This window comes from Girardinichthys multiradiatus, chromosome 19 (assembly GCF_021462225.1).
Source record: "Girardinichthys multiradiatus isolate DD_20200921_A chromosome 19, DD_fGirMul_XY1, whole genome shotgun sequence".
In the NCBI taxonomy this organism is placed as follows: domain Eukaryota; kingdom Metazoa; phylum Chordata; class Actinopteri; order Cyprinodontiformes; family Goodeidae; genus Girardinichthys; species Girardinichthys multiradiatus.
In genome coordinates this window covers 57,999-74,143 of record NC_061811.1, presented here as the reverse complement: position 1 = coordinate 74,143, position 16,145 = coordinate 57,999, and the positions used below count along the sequence as shown (strand labels likewise).

The window sequence follows — 16,145 nt, the reverse complement described above, 5'->3', positions numbered from 1 at the left end:
AGTAGCTGAGTTTTCTCAACTGAAACAAAACTAAACGTTATGAAATAAACATTATTCAGATTATTTCATCCTTAACTAATTTCTCTCTGCCCACCCATGACCTCTTACACAAATAGTTCTGAAGAAGGGGTTCCAAAGGACGCTGGTTTTGGAAAGTGAAGTTGTCCGTCTCGGTCATCCACGAGTGGACTGAACCATACAATAAAGGCTCGTTGCGGCAACTTCAGTGCCCGCTGTGCGATGGTTAGCTCTCGCTACCTGAACAGGCACTCAGGAAAGCATGCAGTTCTGCGGTCCCGATGCCTTCTTCTCCAGGCCGCGGGGAAAACCACTCCAATTAGAGATGGGCTTTCTGGTTGCTTCTGTAGGCCGCAGAAGGTAGACATGCTTGTCTTAATCACCCCCTTTTCATATGAACGATGGATTGTGTGAGCAGCAGATCAATACTTAGTTTTGTGTTTGCCTTGGATCAGTGGTCACTGTGAATCCAAGTTAAAGAGTTATTCCTTCTCGCCTGCAGGGAGACATTTGCACGCGATGCCTCTGCTGTCCAGCTCTCACTTGAGATCCGCGTGAAGAGGCCACCAAGGTGTTTTTCTTTATACCGAATGATGTCACGGGCAGTCAGCTGTGACTCCTTCTCTTCCTGGGCTGGGTTAGGCATAGGTTAGTGTGACACTGAAAGGTGTAGAAAAGTTCATACTGGCCTTGGATTGTGTACAGTTCAGAGTCCATGTTCATCTATGTTGTAATCCATGGCTGGGGTCCCAAAACACCTCAAGTCTCTGGTTCATTCCTGTTTTTGTCATCTGAGATTTATTGGAAAACACATTTTTTGATTTTTTTTGTCACGATTTTTATAGATGCTATAGAAATTAAGTTTTACCTACTTACAATTTTACCCAGACGGCATATTTGGCAGTTCAAAATCCCCCATTGCAGGAAGATTTATTGCCTTTTTTTTTTATCACCGATGAAACTAGTTTTTTATAATATATTCGGGCATCTCTTGGGTTTCTCATGCTGAAAATTGTTCTATCCTGTCCTTATTTAATTTATTTTCTTACCAGCTGCCAGCTACTTTTGTCTTCTGTGATCATTTTCTGTGTAAAACCTTCGTTTCTTTATGTTAATTCGTTTCAGACCATTTGTTACTCAACACTTGTTGTTTAAGTAGCAAACTATACTTTTAGCTGAAATTAGAGTATCGAGGCACAAACTGATATAATATTAAAAGTTGACTGAAATTATTCCAATATTAAAAAAATCTCATCCAGTGTGTGCCCCTGAAACTGTGATGATCCTTGGGTGTTTGTTTTTTTGGTTTTCTATGATGTTTATGATTTGATCTGTTCATTATTGTTAGTATTATTTTGTCACACTAGTCTATTCTTGTGTTCTGTTCTTTATACATTTGGAATTTTCTGTTAAATACTTTCCTAGGTCTCTTTGTGTTTCTGCTTTTTTCTTCTGTTTCAGCTGCTCCACATATCTTTTGATTGTTCTGCCTTTTTGCCTCAGCTGCAATCAATTCCCCTCAGATTAGTTTATCTGGTCATTTCTCTACCCCTGCCTTAGTACATATACGTAACGGTTCTTTGCTCCTCACTGGTTCCTTGTTGTGTACTGCTTTTCCAGTCCATTTTTGTGCTCCATGTGTGCTGTCTCTGTGTTTCCAGTTGTTTTTGCATGTCTGCCTGATTTTTTTTAAGTTCTCTTCACTTTTTTTATTAAAAGCTCTCATCCTTTAAAGTTTGCTCTGCATTTGTGTCAATTGAAATATGACAAAATTATCTTTGGAATTATTCCTGTTTGTCCTCTGACCAGCACTGACCAGCATACGCTAGTACAAGATACATGCCAAGGTTAAACAATGCACGAAACAAAGGAAAGATAGATATCTGTGTCTGTCTTTCACAGACCGATAGCAAAGGTAAGTCTTTGTGTTTTTCAGTGCTGATGCACACCTAATGTTTTAATGTCTTAACTGTGCTGCAATGATTCATATCCCCCAGGATAAAATTAGAAGCCTCAGAGATGGTTAGACGAACGGGTAATGAATCTCTCCACAGAGCTGGAAGTTGCTTAAAGAGAAAACAGAGGAGTTTGGAGGTATTCAGGAAAGAATGAGGAAATTCTTAAACAGACTAAATCAAGTAGTGGTGGATGAGGAGGATGTGATGAAGTGAAGTCGTTTAAGACAAACACAAACGGGAGTTCTCCCAAATCTGAGCTGATGGCATTAGAAAAGAAAATAAGGAGCAGTGGAGTCTGAAATCCCCATCAGGAATTAGTGTTTTATTGTTGTTGAAGGAGCAGTAAATAGCAGGCAGTTACAGAGTGTGTCCATGAAGAGAAAAGAAACAGAAACAGATGTTAGAAGAGACCTGGGTATAATCAGACAAGAGCTGTAAATTCTGTTCGAGGGAACCATCTGAAGCCCAGCTGGGCCCAGTTCTGATCCTCCAACAAATTAGTAGTGCATCAAAACAAACCTTCAAACAAGGCTGCACCCAAGTCTAAATCCAGGCTTGTTGTAAAGGTATTTTAAGTTGGTGTTTGAAGAGCTTTACTGAAGTGAGAGTTTGCACATAATGCAAAGAGACATCAGCTGATAGATTCAGAACCTCCTGCTGTCAGAGCAGCAGTTAAACCCGATTCAGGTCAGCTCCATGTCAGGATGGCTGATGGTTGGATCAGTAAGTTGAGTCTCTGATTGTTTGCCTCTAATATACTTACTTTCCAAAAATTACTTATTGCTATTTTCAGCATAGATATATTAGGTAAAGGGGTAGCATGATCTCTAAAGCCTTCAACACCAGTTAACTAAAGAATGAAGTTATCTTTGATTTTTCTGTAGAAGATAGTTTTAGTGTGGCCACAGCTGTAAACATCACTTCATAAACAGAATGACATTAATGTACACAAAAGACAATAATTTGCTGCTTTCAGCTCTGCAGTTTTAAAAGTAGCGCTGTGGTGAATGATTTGTCATTCAGAAAGAAATAATAATAAAGGTTTTGCCTTTAGGAGTTGTTGATCTGTCGCTTGTTCTTACAAAATAACATTATTTTCTTGTTTTAAATCAGTGGTTTTAGCAGTATGGATCAGTTGGGTGGAACTCGTGTGACTGAATCAAAAGCCCGATTCAGTTTGGGGAGACTCATAAGTTGGTAAAAAGTCTAATTTCACATCACTACTATGAGGTGCTTTAAATGTTGTCTGTGGTGAGTCCAGTCTGCCTCTTAATTCATCAGTGAGGACTGAGAAATTCTGGCTGCATTCAAATTAACATTTCTGCTCCAGTTCTGACCAGTATTGTTGCTTTCATCACCACAGGAACCAACACTCCCATTTCTCCCTACAAATACAGGTCCTTCTCAAAATATTAGCATATTGTGATAAAGTTCATTATTTTCCATAATTTCATGATGAAAATTTAACATTCATATATTTTAGATTCATTGCACACTAACTGAAATATTTCAGGTCTTTTATTGTCTTAATACGGATGATTTTGGCATACAGCTCATGAAAACCCAAAATTCCTATCTCACAAAATTAGCATATCATTAAAAGGGTCTCTAAACGAGCTATGAACCTAATCATCTGAATCAACGAGTTAACTCTAAACACCTGCAAAAGATTCCTGAGGCCTTTAAAACTCCCAGCCTGGTTCATCAGTCAAAACCCCAATCATGGGTAAGACTGCCGACCTGACTGCTGTCCAGAAGGCCACTATTGATACCCTCAAGCAAGAGGGTAAGACTCAGAAAGACATTTCTGAACGAATAGGCTGTTCCCAGAGTGCTGTATCAAGTCACCTCAGTGGGAAGTCTGTGGGAAGGAAAAAGTGTGGCAGAAAACGCTGCACAACGAGAAGAGGTGACCGGACCCTGAGGAAGATTGTGGAGAAGGGCCGATTCCAGACCTTGGAGGACCTGCGGAAGCAGTGGACTGAGTCTGGAGTAGAAACATCCAGAGCCACCGTGCACAGGCGTGTGCAGGAAATGGGCTACAGGTGCCGCATTCCCCAGGTCAAGCCACTTTTGAACCAGAAACAGCGGCAGAAGCGCCTGACCTGGGCTACAGAGAAGCAGCACCGGACTGTTGCTCAGTGGTCCAAAGTACTTTTTTCGGATGAAAGCAAATTCTGCATGTCATTCGGAAATCAAGGTGCCCTTCTGGGGAGAAGGAAATGCCAAAATGCCAGAAGTCCAGTGTCAAGTACCCACAGTCAGTGATGGTCTGGGGTGCCGTGTCAGCTGCTGGTGTTGGTCCACTGTGTTTTATCGAGGGCAGGGTCAATGCAGCTAGGTATCAGGAGATTTTGGAGCACTTCATGCTTCCATCTGCTGAAAAGCTTTATGGAGATGAAGATTTCATTTTTCAGCACGACCTGGCACCTGCTCACAGTGCCAAAACCACTGGTAAATGGTTTACTGACCATGGTATCACTGTGCTCAATTGGCCTGCCAACTCTCCTGACCTGAACCCCATAGAGAATCTGTGGGATATTGTGAAGAGAACGTTGAGAGACTCAAGACCCAACACTCTGGATGAGCTAAAGGCCGCTATCGAAGCATCCTGGGCCTCCATAAGACCTCAGCAGTGCCACAGGCTGATTGCCTCCATGCCACGCCGCATTGAAGCAGTCATTTCTGTAAAAGGATTCCTGACCAAGTATTGAGTGCATAACTGTACATGATTATTTGAAGGTTGACGTTTTTTGTATTAAAAACACTTTTCTTTTATTGGTCGGATGAAATATGCTAATTTTGTGAGATAGGAATTTTGGGTTTTCATGAGCTGTATGCCAAAATCATCCGTATTAAGACAATAAAAGATCTGAAATATTTCAGTTAGTGTGCAATGAATCTAAAATATATGAATGTTAAATTTTCATCATGACATTATGGAAAATAATGAACTTTATCACAATATGCTAATATTTTGAGAAGGACCTGTATATCATGAGAATACAATATATCCGCGAGCCATGCAGTGACTGGGCAAGTCTCCCTTTTTTCCACATAATTAGTTTGTTTCACTCATCAGGGTTTAACTGCACTGCAACGATGCAGCTGCCAACATGTAGAACACTGTATTTTTTCAAATAAAAACTTAAACATACAACTATACATCATACTTGTATCTCAGAACTGTACAAAAACATGAATTAGAAAAACAAAGCATTTAACAAAAACACCACCAACCAAAAAAAAAACTTCCTAGATGTAGCTCTTCTTCATTTATACACTTGTTTCAAATACATAATCCAGTTCTCAAATTCACCATAGCCAATAGCCCCTATTCCACTGAAAGCCCCAGGATTTAAAGCCCCATAATTTGTTTTACCTGGGTAATAGGAATCCCAGGGAATCTCGTACTTTCTTCTTCCATTGCTCAGAGAGGCCAGGACCATTTATTTAAGTCAGCCTGATTAGGTCTGGGCAAGTTGTGTAGAACACTGCATTACATCTTCAGTCCAGCAGATGGCATTACTACTTTACTCCATTTAAAACCTAATAAATCATTTTTTTGTTTCAAATGATAAATAATAGATGATGAGCAGCTTTAGAGTTATACAGCTGATTAATTCCTTCCATTATTTCTTAAGTTGCTCTTGATCCATAAGCAGGAAAAGTTGAAATCATTATTTTACATACATTTTTTTTACCAACCTGCATCAGGCCAGAGTTGTTGTTTTACAACAATAACTACTAAACACTGATTAACACACTTATTTTTGTTTTATTATCATCAGATAAACTCATATTACATAACTAAAGAAAAATGTTTTCAGTCCATATTGTATTTATTAGAATAAAAAAACTGATAATCTGCCAGAATTACAGGGAATTGATACTTTGACAGACTAATCATAAGCAAATATTTACATAAAGTAGAAGATGTGTAGCCTGTGGAGTAGAGGATGGCTGGACATGAAGAGGATCAGAGCTTCTGCATTTAAACGTGGAACTAAGGTCTCTTCTCCTGCAGAGCCGTCTGCATAAAACTATGAAAAATTAAAAATATTAAAAATACTCCACTACGTTAGGTTAACATGAAAAGACAATCTTATGGAAAATTGTATTTTTTATGTACATGAAAAATATAAATTGCTCTGATCGGTAGGCTACTGCTTAAAAATAACTGTTTTACAGAACTGTGGCTAAATAGCTAATAATTAAGACCAACAATAACTTAAAATGTCAACAATGTCCAGCTACAAATATTCAATTTTATTTTCTGGTGCTTGCAGATATTCACCACACTTTCAGCCACCACAAACAGATAACAGGTTGCGGGAATTCCCAGAGTGCCCCGTTAACAAATCCCTGAGAAAATCAGTCCGGTTAAGGCTAAGCTGTATGAGAAGGGCGTCAAGTTTTCTGTCTGCTATACTGCGGTTCTGTGCCTTACACACCAGTGAAAGGACTACAGGTTTGAAAGCGTGAATGCTGCAGAAGATTTTTTTAAGGCCCACTTTTCAGGTGACGCGTATGCCTGAGGATATTTCTATACAGGGAGTCTCTGTCAGTGCTGCTTAATCTTTTGTACCAGGATAGGCAACATGGATGGGTGCTACTATTGAGACCTTGGTTTTTCTTTTCTTGGTGGCAAGTGGCACATCCTACAGAGTGTTCTGCAGAGTGTTTGGGATGCCTCGCTCTACTGTCCATCGCATTGTCCACAGAGTTACAGAGGAGATCGTGGCTATTCGTCACCAGGTCATCTACCTTCTAAAGACCCCTGAGGACTTAAGGCAGTGTCCCGTGGGTTTGCAGGGCTGGCACGCCACAGAGCTTTTCTTAAAGCTGTGGGTGCAATTGACGGCTGCCATATCCACTTCAGGTGTCCAAGCAGCCCTGATGGTCAGTGCTACAGGAACAGGAAACTCTTCCCTTCCATAATCCTGCTGGCAGTTTCTGAGAGCCATTTTATTGACACGTATGTGGGCTGGCCTGGGTCAGTGCATGACTCTAGGGTGCTCCGCCACAGCCCACTGTACAGTTCCTCCTCCTCCAGGGCATTTTATCCTTGCTGATGGAGGGTACCCATGCCTCCAATATCCACTCCCCTCATCACTCCCTACAAGAGGACAAGACAAGGTGTGGGAGCCCAGCGCTTTAACAGCCATCATTCCAAAAACAGGCTCTATTATAGAGCCTGTTTTTGGAATGATGAAAACCATATTCAGGGCCATCTTCCTGCAAGCGCTGGAGGTGCACGACACCTTTGTACCTCACGTAAGTCTTGACCTAGATCCATTTTATATATACATTATACATAATATATACACACATATGCACCCTCTTTTAAATTGTTTTCAGGTCATAACAGCATGCGCCATCCTCCACAACATCTGCCTTGGTGCTGGGGATGTCATGGCCCCATAGGATGACCCAGAGGAGGCTGTAGAAGAGGATGAGGGTGAGGTTTGGACTGAGACAGTCAGCGTTGCTCTCTGGTGGGACCAGCTTTCAGCTGAGGTGTCTGCCCTGGAGGAGGTACCACCAGAACATGACTACTGTGTGCAGCCAAGTATAATATTATAGATGTGATTAATTTTTGAGGGGTATAACTAATTGTAATATTTTTTGTGAGCACCATCTTCTAATTCTGCATATTTCTGATTACATCTTAGTGATGTGGTCCAGCCAGCCCTTTACACTTGATGGATGAGAGAGGCATCACAAACATCTGCAGACCACCTGTGTGATGATTCGCTCACCATCCAGAAAGACAAACCACAGGTCTCAGTTGCAGCATCCATCCAAGTCTCTGACCTTGTGAGAGATTTAGCCACACCGCCAGAGACTTTCTGTTCAGAAAGAAATCTGCCTCTGAACCTTCAGAGGAACATAAAGACAGTAACAAGGTCAGCCTTCCATCACCTAAAGAACATCTCCAGGATTAAAGGACTAATGTCTCAGCAGGACCTTGAAAAACTAATTCATACGTTCATCTTTAGTAGAATTGATTACTGCAACGGTGTCTTCACAGGTCTGCCTAAAAAGTGGATCAGACAGCTGCAGTTGATCCAGAACGCTGCTGCCAGCGTCCTCACTAGAACTAAGAAAGTGGAGCACATCGGCCCGGTTCTAAAGTCCCTACACTGGTTCCCTGTAGCTCAGAGAATAGACTTTAAAATACTTCTGTTAGTCTAGAAATCACTGAATGGCTTAGCACCAAAATATATTACAGACTTGATGTCAGTGTATCAACCATCCAGACCTCTCAGGTCTTCTGGCTCAAATCTACTCTGCAGAACCAGAACCAGAACCAAACATGGAGAAGCAGCTTTTAGTTCTTATGCTCCACTAATCTGGAATAAACTGCCAGAAAACTGGAAAAGTGCCGAAACCCTAAATTGCTTTAAATCAAGATTAAAAACTTATTTGTTTAGAGTGGCCTGTGACTGGGCCATCTAGGCATGATTAGTTGCGTTTTCACTCCAATTTTCCTTTCATTTTCTTGTCCATTATTCTATTCTCTTTATTTTATTTAAATTTTTTTAATTACCTATGTTGTTTGATTTTATCATTTGATTTGTTTTTCGGTGTCTGTATCTGTGTTTATTTGCTTTGTGATTGTATTGTAATTGTATATACCGTATTTTCCGCACTATAAGGCGCACCGGATTATAAGGCGCACCTTCAATGAATGGCCTATTTTAGAACTGTTTTCATATATAGGGCGCACCGGATTATAAGGCACATAGAATAGAAGCTACTGCAGTCAAACGTTTGACTGGGGTTGCGTTATGCATCCACTAGATGGAGCTGTGCTAAAGAGAATGTCAAACTTTATTAATACACTACAAACCAGCGTTCTGATAACTCCATTCACTCTCATGGTAAGGTCTCCTCTACATAGAATTCTATTGAATAGAGCCAACTGCACGTTAGGAATGCATTGGAGTCTATGAAGTTGAAGTTGAAATCAAACGTTAGTTAAAACGTGAAAGGGAACTTTTCCCTGATTCAGTAAACACGCGAGTCCCCCAGCCTGCACCAGAGAGGCCGCGAGTCCCCCGGCCTGCACCAGAGAAAACAAGTTTTCTCTGAGCCACTTCATCCAATAAGGACACCACAGACCAATCTTCATACATGTGAGTATTTTATTAAATTCAAGAGTGATCTGCTGTTGCCTGAATACATTTTAATAAGATCAGTTGTTTAATGTCATACATCCATAAACCTTTTTCTCTACAGCACTCCTGCGAAATATTCTCACAAATCAAGAGATGATGATGGACCAAATGAAAATAATTTTCACAACTGTCCAGGGATTGAAATCTGCAACTGAAGAAGACATAGGCGTTGAGCCAAACCTGCTGCCATTAGCTGACCCTCAGTCTGTAGAGAACCTGGAGGAACAGCTCAGAAATAGACCTGACCTCAAAAATCAAGTGGTAAGAATGTCATTTAAACTTAAAAAGTTGTTAATGCAAACCCTGCTCTTGAGGCTTTAAATACCATTGCTGGGAGATGTAGACTGAGAATATTTATGATAAAAGAGTAATTGGGATTCATAATTAAACAGATGGGTAGAGTGGCTTGCAAAAGTATTCATACCCCTTGAACTTTTCCACATATTGTCACATTATAACCAGAAAAATAAATATATTTTATTGGAATTTTATGTGAAAGACCAACACAAAGTGGTATACAATAGTGAAGTAGAAAGAAAATTATACATAATTTCTTTTTTTTTGTTTTACAAATAAAAAACTGAAAAAGACAGTGTGCAAAAGTATTCAGCCCCCCTGAGTCAATACTTTCTAGAACCACCTTTTGCTGCATGTCTTTTAAGGCTTTTTACATCTAGTGACTGAAATTTTTGCTCATTCTTCTTCGCAAAGCAGCACAACCTCAGTCAGATTAGATGGAGAGTGTTTGTTAACAGCAGTTTCAGATCTTCAGATCTCCGCCCCAGATTCTTGATTGGGGTCTGGACTTTGACTGGCCCATTCTAACACATGAATATGTTTTGTTTTAAAGCATTCCATTGTAGCCCTGGCTTCATGTTTAGGGTCGTTGTTCTTCTTGAAGGTGAACCTCCGCCCCAGTCTCAAGTCTTTTGCAGACTCCAACAGGTTTTCTTCCACGATTGCTCTGGATTTGGCTCCATCCATCTTCCCAACAACTCTGACCACCTTCCCTGTCCGTGCTGAAGAGAAGCAACCCAGAGCATGATGCTGCCACCACCATATTTGACAGTGGGGATGGTGGGTTCAGAGTGATGTACAGTTTTAGTTCTTCACCACACATAGCGTTTTGCATTTTGGTCAGAAAGTTTAATTTTTTTCTCATCTGACCACAGCAGCTTCTTCCATGTTTGCTGTGTCTCCAACATGACTTCTGGCAAATTGCAAACGGGGCTTCTTATGGTTTTCTTTTAACAATGACTTTCTTCTTGCCACTCTTCCATAAAGACCACATTTGTGCAGAACACGACTAATAGTTGTCCTGTGGACAGATTCCCCCACCTGGGCTGTGGATCTCTGCGTTTAATCCAGAGTCACTATGAGCCTCTTGCATATCTGATCAGTGCTCTTCTCGTTCGACCTGTAGATTTAGGTGGACGGCCTTGTCTTGGTAGGTTTCCAGTTGTGCCAAACTCTTTTCATTTCCGGATGATGGATTGAACAGAGCTCCGTGAGATGTTCAAAGCTTGGGGAATCTTTTTATAGTCTAAGTCTGCTTTAAACTTCTCCACAACTTTACCCCTGACCTGTCTGGTTGTTCCTTGGACTTCATGATGCTGTTTGCTCCCCAATATTCTCCTAACCAACCGTCACAGAGCAGCTATATTTGTACTGAGATTAGATTACACACAGGTGGACTCTATTTAGTCACTGGCAATTATCAGGCAACGTCTTAAGGCAATTGGTTGCACTCGGAGTAAAGGGGGCTGAATACTTTTACACCACCCTTTTCAGTTTTTTCTTTATAAAAGTTTTAAATCATGTATAATTTTCTTTCCACTTCACTATTGTATACCACTTTGTGTTGGTCTTTCACATAAAATATATTTATGTTTGTGGTTGTAATGTGACAATATGTGGAAAAATTCAAGGGGTATGAATACTTTGGAAGGAACTGTAACTACACCTGGAGCCCAGTCTAGTAGGGGTTTGTTTTGTGTGCGTGGGGGGGACAAACACCCTGAATGTTTGGGGGGTCTGGTAGTCTCTGGTCAGACTACCAGACCAGTTCTGATTTTCTGCTGATCATTTGAAAGGCTTATGTTATACTACTAATGAACTAACAAAGAAATATCAATTCACAGAAAAACGGACTTGCTCTTAAAGGTGGGGGAGACATTAAGGAGTGTGTGAAGAGAGTAATGGCTGCAACTTTAACACATGCTCTGGCCAAGAATATGAACATGCGAGGCATAAATGGGAAGATTGGCTTCCAGCACTTGTGATTGGTGAGTTTGTCTTGAGACTCCAATACAGGCTCACTTTGACTCTGTATTTTCATGTCTGGATTTACACAGCAGATACTGATATTCACTTCAGAATGTTTTTGTTTGTGTGTGTTTTAGCAGCTGTGCGACGTAATCACCTGACCTCTGATGCCACGGACCAAGAAATTGAAACAAAAACAAAAAAATGGCTTCAAAATGCACCCGATTGCAATGGCGGGAGAATTGAACGACTGAAAAGGAAAAATGTTAACTGATGATGCTGCTGTTTGAATGGATGTTGCTACTGTTAAGCTACTGTTTGATGTTCTCGAATATTGTCAATAGCAGCAAATGTATTTTTGATATATAAATTCAAAATAAACATTTTTATAACTGTATCACTGTTGTGAGATCTTTAGAACATGGCTTTAATATAGATTCGTACATTAAGGTGGGTATCAGGTTGACATCTGGTGCCAGTGCAGAAACTGTTCTGGGCCAGCGCAGGCTCACCAGTGTGTCCACAGCTGGCCCATGTGTGGGCCGCCTCTGGCAAATCAAATCTGGGCCACCAAAGGGTCGTCATTCTTTGTAGTATTTGGGCCGAGTGTAAGTGTATTGTGTGGGCCACATCTGAGCCAGACCAATTTTGCTATGTGGGCTGTTTCTACATGCTCATCCAGGAGGAGTAAATGCTGCAAGTCACTGACTGGATGCAATCTGCTGGGTTTCCTTAGACAGAAAAACTTTTTATCCAATTTGAATAAATAACTGAATCTGACTGAACTGTTCAATGGTTACGATTAACTGGAATGTATGAACCTGACTGTTGTGAAGAGCCTTGAGACAACATGTGTTGTGAATTGGTGCTATATAAATAAACTGAATTGAATTGAATTATCTGTCTAGCATCCAGTAATCATAGTCGCCAGTATTCCTTGGTTCAGTTACTCTATGTCAGATCCTCAATTTGTTTTGTTGGTCAGTTCAGTTTATCAATTTGGGTTTGTTTCACTATGCTCCTGTCATCCTGTTCACTGGATTTGGGTCAACAAGAACACCAAAACCATGACAGAAAGTGGTTGTTTTTGGATATAAACATTTTGATTTTTAAAAAAACACTTTTATCATAAACCCACAAAGATGAGGCTCCTCTGATTTCTATGAAAAGAAACTTGTGCCATCAGAAACTGAATTTGAATTCCTCAGACTGAATCTGTATTTGCGTTATTTGAAATTAAATGCATTATTTTAAAAATGAATTTCACTAAACTGAAACTGAATATAATGGTTTAAAACTGAATATGTTTGCTTTGAAAATTGCTTTGCCTTGTATTGAAAATTCAGTTTGAGTACTTTCACTTTCAGGTCTGTAATTCAATTTCAGATCCAAAATTCAGTTTTTTGTGTCACACATCCTGGTTCTTGAAGCCACAGATTAATCAAACACAGATTCACCGATTCACCATTGTCATTCACTGTTGCTGGGTCCAAATTCAGGGGCTGCATCCTTTGAAAGTGCCATTTGTAGGCCGGTTACGTCATGGTGAGGCATCGAAGGCTCCTTCTATTGCGTCCTTCTTTTCCCCAGATTTGAAGGATGGCCCGGTGTATCCTCCGTGGCCCACCCTATCCCATGATTCCTTGCGGGTCGCAGTAGATTGTTCAAATGGAAGTAGCAAAGGCTGGAGGCGAGAGAAAAGCCCATCCATCCATCCATCCATTGTCTTCCACTTTTCCGGGGTTGGGTCGCGGGGGCAGCAGCCTAAGCAGAGAGACCCAGACTTCCCTCTCCCCAGCCACTTGGTTGCCAGCTCGTCCAGGGGAATCCCGAGGCGTTCCTAGGCCAGCCAAGAAACATAGTCCTTCCAGCATGTCCTGGGTCTTCCTCTGGGCCTCCTCCAGGGAGGACCTAGCCAGAACACCTCACCAGGGAGTCGTCCAGGAGGCATCCTAAACAGATGCCCGAGCTACCTCAACTGGCTCCTCTTGACGAGGAGAAGCAGCGGCTCTACTCTGAGTCCCTCCCGGATGACCAAGTTTCTCATCCTATCTCTAAGGGAGAGCCCTGACACCCTGCGGAGGAAACTCATTTCGACCGCTTGTATCCGTGATCTCGTTCTTTTGGTCACGACCCAAAGCTCATGACCATAGATGAGGGTTGGAACGTAGATCAACTGGTAAATCGAAAGCTTTGCTTTTTGACTCAGCTCTCTCTTCACCACGACAGACCGGTACAGAGAGAGAAAAGCTGTGAAACAAAATTAACTATTACACTGTTTTAAGATGAGAACGTAATTGTGTAAACCTGAAATATCTGATTGGTGTATCAAGAAATCATTTAATCATTTAATTGCGGGTGGTTGAGGTGCACTAAACTCCCAGAGAACAGCTGACTCCCAGCACATTGTTTTCAAAATCCTGCTGGGTTTCCCCAATGGGTGGAAGTATAACAGATATAATTCAGACAGATCATATCTAATGTTAATGTTTGGTTTACATTTAATAATAATAATAATAATAATATATTATTATTATTATTATTATTATGCTCTACAAAAAACAGATTTAAACTGTGTTCCTAAAGTTAATATAGGTAAATAATAAAGGGTAAATAAAAGCCATGTCTTGTAGGTATTTACAGTGCAGACAGCGTTATTAACCTTCAGGTTCCATTTGTTCGGCTTCACAGCTCTGTGCTTCACGCTAACACGGTTGCTAGGCAACAGAAGTTACGCTGAGGTAAGTGCGGGAAACGGAGACCGGCGTAACACAGGCAGCACGCTATGCTAATCTGCCATATTTAGCTAATAGCTACAGGTAGCATAGGTGTTGCTGTTTGACCATCATTTGTTTACATGACGCTTCTTATAGATGCTCATTTGACGTGGTGATTAACATCCGCCAAGCTCATGTACCTGCACTGCTGCAGCTCAACATGCCGTAAAGGAAGTTTAACCTGATGTGAAACGTTAATCAATGAATCTGTGTTTGATCATCTCTGGCTTCAAGGACCCGGATGTGTGGCACAATAAACAGAATTTTGGAGCTGAAGTTAAACTTAGACCTGAAAGTGAAAGTAGTCAAACTGAATTTTTAATACAACGAAGTACATTTTCAATGTAAATGAATTCAGTTTCAAACCATTAAATTCAGTTTCAGTTTAGTGAAATTGGCAGACTGGGGTGGTGGTCCCCCCTCTATGCGTTACATTAACGCTCAGCTTGGACTCCTGCTTACTTGCACTGCTTTACTTGCACAATGATCACCTGCACTGTTGTATTGCTCTTGCATCTTATACTGCTCTATATTTACTCTCACTCACTTAAAACTGTGCACTTATATTTATATTATATTGTAGATATGTTTGTACTGTTTAATTTGTACTGTATTGCACCGACTACGCCAAAACAAATTCCTTGTATGTCCAAAAACGTACTTGGCAATAAAGCTTTTCTGATTCTGATTCTGATTCTGATAAGAAGGGTGACCGGAGGGTGTGTTCCAACTACAGGGGGATCACACTCCTCAGCCTCCCTGGTAAGGCCTACGCCATGGTATTGGAGAGGAGAGTCCAGCCAATAGTCGAACCCCGGCTTCAGGAGGAGCAGTGTGGTTTTCGTCCCGGCCGTGGGACACTGGACCAGCTCTATACCCTCTACAGGGTACTCGAGGGTTCATGGGAGTTTGCCCAACCGGCCCACATGTGTTTTGTGGACCTGGAGAAGGCATTCGACTGTGTCCCTCGTGATGCCCTGTGGGGGGTGCTCCAGGAGTATGGAATCGGTGGCCCTTTACTAGGGGCCATCCGGTCTCTGTACAAGCGGAGCAGGAGTTTGGTCCGCATTGCCGGCACTAAGTCGGACCTGTTCCCGGTGCATGTTGGACTCCGGCAGGGCTGCCCTTTGTCACCGGTCCTGTTCAGAATTTTTATGGACAGGATTTCTAGATGCAGCCAAGGGCCGGAGGGAGTCTGGTTTGGGGACCAGAGGATTTCGTCTCTTCTTTTTGCAGATGACGTGGTCCTGCTGGCCCCCTCTAGCCAAGACCTACAGCATGCGCTGTGGCGGTTCGCAGCCGAGTGTGAAGCGGTTGGGATGAAGATCAGCTCCTCCAAGTCCGAGGCCATGGTTCTCGACCGGAAAAGGGTGGCTTGTCCTCTTCAGGTTGGAGTTACTGCCTCAAGTGGAAGAGTTTAAGTATCTTGGGGTCTTGTTCATGAGTGAGGGAAGAATGGAGCGGGAGATCGACAGATGGATCGGTACGGCTGCCACAGTAATGGGGGGCACTGTGCCGGTCCGTTGTGGTGAAGAGAGAGCTGAGCCGAAAAGCGAAGCTCTCGATTTACCGGTCGGTCTACGTTCCTACCCTCACCTATGGCCATGAACTTTGGGTCATGACCGAAAGAACGAGATCCCAGATAGAAGCGGCTGAAATGAGCTTCCTCCCTTAGAGATAGGGTGAGGAGCTCGGACATGCGGGAGGAGCTCGGAGTAGAGCCGCTGCTCCCCCACATTGAGAGGAGCCAGGTGAGGTGGTTCAGGCATCTATACTGGATGCCTCCTGGACGCCTTCCTCAGGAGGTGTCCCAGGCGCGTCCCACCGGGAGGAGGCCCAGGGGACGACCCAGGACACGCTGGAGGGACTATGTCTCTCGGCTGGCCTTAGGAACGCCTTGGGTTCCCCCCAGAGGAGGTGGAGGAGGTGTCTGGGGAGAGGGA

At 42.1% G+C, this 16,145-nt stretch overlaps 1 long non-coding RNA gene across 2 annotated transcripts; it reads left to right on the top strand.

The window, feature by feature from the left end:
* Positions 1-8,887: 8,887 nt before the first annotated feature.
* LOC124884903 lies at positions 8,888-11,798 on the top strand. 2 transcript variants are annotated; one of them, XR_007042544.1, is made up of 4 exons: positions 8,888-9,118; positions 9,222-9,421; positions 11,302-11,445; positions 11,563-11,798. It is a non-coding gene; the product is annotated as an uncharacterized LOC124884903 (long non-coding RNA). The 2 variants fall into 2 exon arrangements; XR_007042543.1 differs by having other exon boundaries at positions 8,888-9,421.
* Positions 11,799-16,145: the final 4,347 nt, after the last annotated feature.